Raw genomic sequence first — 6,000 nt, 5'->3', positions numbered from 1 at the left:
CAAGAAACGGGCTCTTAACTATAAAGAACAAACTGATGGTCACCACAGGGGAGGTGGGCAGGGGGGTGAGTGAAACAGGTGATGCGGATTAAGGAGGGCACTTGTGATGAACACTGGGTGTTGTATGGAAGTGATGAATCACTAAATTCTACTCCTGAAACTAATATTGCACTGTATGTTAACTAACTGGAATTTAAATAAACACTTGAAAAAGAAAATAAATTAACTTTTAAAAAATTTAGAAAATATGTATTTACTTATCAGAGAGAGAGCACAAGGAGGGGGAGCTGCAGGCAGGAGAAGCAGGGTCCCTGCTGAGCAAGGAGCCCAATGTTGGACTCAGATCCCAGGACCCCGGGATCATGACCTCAGCCAAATGAAGATGCTTAACCGACTGAGCCACCCAGGTGTCCCTAAAATTTTTTTTTAAAAGGAAATGAATGCAATTGTGTGTGTGTCTAAGTAACATTTGGCAATTAGTGAACTTATACACTGATGATAATCAGTACCTTAGAAATGGATGACATTGCCCCAGGGAGCCTGGAGAGACTGAGAACCTAGGTCAAATCCCAAGTATCATCATATTTAAGTGACAGATTGAAAAGGCTATTAAAGAAAACATAAGAAGAGGCTGGCAAGGTAGAAGTAGTGCAATGTGGTGGAAGGACGGGCAGGAGTGACGAGGACTGACAAATTTCCACTGTGCATGGAACCTCCTTAGCTGCATGGAGGTCCCAGGGCTTCCGGGCAGTGGCTCAGTCGATACGCGCATGTACCGGTACATTAGATTATATGCCCTATATGTACGTATACTGGTATCTTGGACTGCCTGACTACAGAAGTATGAGGGGATGACTGTATTTTTCTCATTCACAGAGTCCAAGTTCTCGCCCACCCAGCATGCAACTCTCCTCCCCTCCAAAAAGACAGTATTAATGGCAGGTCCAAGTACAAACCTGTCTCCATTCTGCAAGTGGGGGGTTTCCCAAGGGAAGGGCCACAATCTCTACTACTGGAGGAAGGACTGCATCTTGATTAGCATGCACTCAATTTTTCTTCTAACCAGAAGTTGCCGAACACAATCTTTCTTAGGGTGTGAGAGCGAAGAAACCTGTGTATTTGTTTCACCCTAAACTTGTCAGTTTCCTGAGCCACAGGCCTGGCTCTATATGCAGAGTAGCTAGTACCACACCACTGGGGAAATGATTTGGGTATTTCCATTCAAATCTTCTAAGAACTGCTGCTTGGCAAACAACCTTTCCTTTTTCTTGCCACCCTTGAGGCATTCTAGAATATTCTTGAGGGGTCATTAGAAAGTCCCTAACTCTTATCCTGGAGGCTTCCCCTTGGGTCCCAAGAGACCTGCAGCTGTGGTTACCAGGCTGGGCACCTCACTGGCATGCACCCGGCAGAATTCTGCTGGCGAAGGGGGATGCTTAGGGAAGCTGGAAGAGAGAGTCACAGCTTCTTGGCCACCTAAAACTGCTGAGAATGTTCATTTTGTCCCTCTATCCCCAGGCTGGGTTTTCTTGGCAATTAAAGGCACAGAGTAGTTTTCTGGTTCTGGAACCTTCTCTCTAAAAAGCTGTTCCAGTACATTCTAGCTCACCTTCCTTCTCTTAATTCTAAGAGCAGGGGTTCTTGTATTTATTATATATAAGAATCACACTGGGGTTGTACTAAAATGTAGATTCCTGGATCCCATCCCCAGAGTTTCTAATTAGGTCTGGGCCAGAGCCTGGGAATCTGCATTTTACTAGGTGCCTATAAATGATGCTGATGCAGGTTGTGCTGGGACTTTAGGAAACACTGTCCTATAGCTTGTGCTAATGCAACCAGTTATTAAAAATATGATCTTAAGTATAATTACCCTAATTATCCAATAGTCATGAACCATCATTAAAAATTAAATTCCCGCTGCTGACCCTGGAACAACACAGTAGCCCATGTGAGAAGCAGTTTAATTACCAATCAGTACCTGAATTTGGAGTTCTTATTTGAAACCTAGTGATTTTGTCTCTGGCAGCTTAGACCCATCTCTGCCGAACAGCTTCACCCAAGCCTCTCCTACCTTATCAGCTGCCCTGATGGACATCTGCCTAGTTCCTGAAGCATCCCCAAGGATTCCCAAAGTGACAATTATAACACATAATCATAGATCATTCCAATCATACCTTCCATGTTTGGTATACATGCTCCATTAACTTCACATGGTAAGATAATGCGTATTATTTTCAAATTAAGGAGGTAAAAGCGGGCCCATTAATTATAAGTTAGAACACTCTGGCACATACTCAGGGAATGAAACTTAAGCTCTCTTACAGAGGAGCCTGGGAATCATCTCTCCGTACTTGTTAATGAGAGGTAATGAGATTCTGTGGTCTCTGTGCACAGAAAATCATATGAAGGATTAAATACTCAGAAGCAGAGTTTAAAACTCTTTGGTCTAAAAGGACAGTAAGTTCCTAATGTAAAGCCTGCCCACAGTTTTGCATAATCAGTAGAGCAGATTAAAATTATTCTGTTCTCATTGTTAGGATTTCTTACGTGACTGTACCATTTTCTCAGTGTCTAAACAATAGGTTTCGGCTGAAAATTAAAAGCATAAAAAGCATCCAAATGAGATAATAGATGACTTTCAAGGGTGATGAGTCTCTTGATAACCAAATCTGCCTGAGGGTGCTAACAGGAAAGGCAAAGTGATTAAGATAACCAGTGGAGAAAAAGTGAGTGAGATAATTCAGAAGAAGTCAGGGGAAACAGCTCTGCGCTGATAGCTCTATGTGGCCGTGTGGGCCATGCCAGACTGAGAAACTCATTATTATCCAGCAGGTTCTTTGGCTTTCTTTTCTTAAAGACATTTAATTATTTATTTATTTGAGAGAGGGCAAGCATGCACACACAAGTGGGGGGAGGGGCAGCAGGGAAGGGAGAGGGAGAGAGAGAATCCCAAGCAGACTCCTCACAGGGTGCATAGCCCAAAGTGTAGCTCGATCTCACAACTCTGACATCATGACCTGAGCTGAAACTGAGAGTTGAATGGATGCTTAACAGACTGAACCACCCAGGGACCCCTTAAAGACTTTAAGTCACCTCTATGCCTAACATGGGGCTTGAACCTAAATCCCGAGATCGAGAGTCATACGCTCTACCAGCTGAGTCAGCCAGGCACCCTGGTTATTTTTAAAATTTTCTTAACTGTAATTTTGAACCCTATTTTCATATAGGCATGATCAAGGCCTTCTTGTTACTTCCTGTAGATAAAAAATTAATATTAGGTCATGGCCTTTCTGAAAAAGAAGTTACTGCCTTAGAGTCTGGTTGGATTACATGTGTCGTCTGGGTTATCTGGGTGAGTTCATGAGAACTATATTTTTTCTGAGATTCCTCCTTGACACATAGTTCCTGACTGCCTTCTTGAATTTTTTCCCATTCTAGGTTTTCCCCAAGCCTAATAATAATAAAAAGTCATGATAAAAACAATTTGAATGGCTATTATGGCTTCCAATTTTTTTTTTCTTCCTCCCTAAGATTCCGTGTCTCTAGAGTACAAAATGACCAAAGGCCCATTTATGTATGGCCTCCTACAACATGGGTACATCTATACCTACTGGGCCATTTAGAAAATATTGCTGTCCTGACATCTTTGAGTTTTCTCTCTTCATATCTAACTAGTAGCTAACTGTGATAATCGAAAGCAGACATGCAGTGTGGGTAGCTATGAAAAGTTTGGAAATACTGCAACAGATACTGGGGTACAAAATAATCCTTTAAAAATATACATAGATATAATTATGGTTTGGACAATATGTGATTTTTGGTTAATCTGGCTAACTTGATGGCTTGTCAGCAATTTTATTCAAAGTGTAGTTTTCCACTGAAACTAAAAGTCCTAGAACTAGCGGCTTGTGAACTTTGTAAAAGATGTGAATATTGACTTTAGTTCAAGTAATAGCTCTGCCACTGGCAAGCCATGTGACCTTGGGTACATCACGGAAGCTTACTCTCCAAGCCTGTTTCACATTCTGGAAAAGGGGTGTAATTGTACATATGACCTAAAGTTTTTGAGGCAAATATATGAAATTACATATATAAGTACTTAGTAGAGTGCCTGGAGTAGATTTGTGTTAAGTAACACTAGCTTCTGTAGGTATGTTATATATAACAGAAGAAGAAACTCCAAAAGTAAACAGTAAAAGCAAGAGTTGGCAAACCACGCCCACCTGGTTGCCCCATTTCTGTGAGTGAGGGTTTATTAGAGCAGAGCTCCACTTATTCTTGTCTTGTCTACAGCAGGATCGAAGAGTTGCAACCGATCATATGGTCCAGAAAGTCTAAAATAATGATAGTCCTTTACAGAAAGCCCTTTACAGGAAGCTTGCCAACCCCTGAGTAGAAGAAGAAATTTTATTGTCCAAAACAAATAGCCTTGGTTGTGTGGACAGGTTGGGGCGCCTGGCCGGCTGCTTATGGGACATGCAACTCTTGATCTCGAGGTCGTGGAATTCAAGCTCCACGCCGGGTGTAGACAGTACTTAAATAATTAAATCATTTTTTGAAGTGTGGGCAGGCCTATTTTCTAGTCAAAAACCAAAAAGAAAAATACACATCAAGCCCCTCCTCTCATATCATGATGGGAGAACTGAAAGCATCGACTCAAGCTGTGACTGAGAAGCAGAGATGAACGACAGGGGCATGACACAGAAAACTCCACTAGGTTACAGACCACTGCGAAAACTTTCTCTGAGGACTTGTAAGGGAAGAGGAAGAATCTCCCTGAGAGTAACAGCAAAGGAGTAAGAACAGCATTTAAACAAACCTGTTTCCATGCTTAGCATCACTCGCCTTCACGGAGATGCAAACTGAAACCACAGTGAGACATCACCTCACAGCTGTCAGAATGGCTACAACTCAGAAACTGAAGAAACAAGTGTTGGCAAGGATGTGGAGAAGGAACCCTCTCGCACTGTTGGGAATGCAAACTGGTGCAGCCACTGTGGAAAAGTGTATGGATGTTCCTCAAAAAACTAGAATTATTGTATGAGCCACTTATTCCACTGCTAGGTATTTACCCAAAGAATTTGAAAATTTACACACCTGTATGTTTTACTGCAGCACTGTCGACAATAGCCATGGGAGGAAGCGGCCCAAGTATCCATCGGTTAATGAAGGAGAAAGATGTGACAGAGAAAGAAACAGAGAGAGAGAGAGAGAGAGAGAGAAAGAAAGAATATGGAATATTACTCAGCCATTAAAAAGGGTGCCGTTGGGGGAACATGACTGATCTGTCAGTGGAGTGTGCAACTCTTGATCTTGTAGTCGAGTTTGGGCCCCACACTAGGTGTGGAGATTACTTAAAAATAATTTTTAAAATCTTAAAAAAAAAAAACAAAAACAGGTGAAGTTTTGCCATTTGCAAGAGTATGGATGGATCTGGAGAGTATAATGCTGAGTAGAATAAGTTGGTCAGAGGACAGGTGCCCTATGATTACATGTGTATGTGGAATGTAAGAAACAAAACACTCAAATTAAAGAGAAACCAAGAAACAGACCCTTAAGTCTAGTGAACAAACACGGCTGCCAGAGGGCAGGTGTATGGAGGCGTGAAAAAGGTGAAGGGGATTTAAAGCACGCTCATCTTTTTTTTTTTTTTTTTAAGATTTTATTTATTTATTTGACAGAGAGAGATTACAAGTAGGCAGAGAGGCAGGCAGAGAGAGAGGAGGAAGCAGGCTCCCTGCTGAGCAGAGAGCCCGATGCGGGCCTCGATCTCAGGACCCTGAGATCATGACCTGAGCCGAAGGCAGCGGCTTAACCCACTGAGCCACCCAGGTACCCAAAGCATGCTCATCTTGATGAGCACTGGCTATACAGAACTGCTGAATCACTGTACTGTACACCTGAAACAAATGTAACACTATGTTAAGGATACTGGAATTAAAAAGATATTTGCGAAAATATAAAATATGCCACTTTTGGGGGGGAGAAACTTCAATTTTC

The sequence above is a fragment of the Neovison vison genome, chromosome 2, assembly GCF_020171115.1.
Source record: "Neovison vison isolate M4711 chromosome 2, ASM_NN_V1, whole genome shotgun sequence".
In the NCBI taxonomy this organism is placed as follows: Eukaryota; Metazoa; Chordata; class Mammalia; order Carnivora; family Mustelidae; genus Neogale; species Neogale vison.
This window is presented reverse-complemented; position numbering follows the sequence as displayed.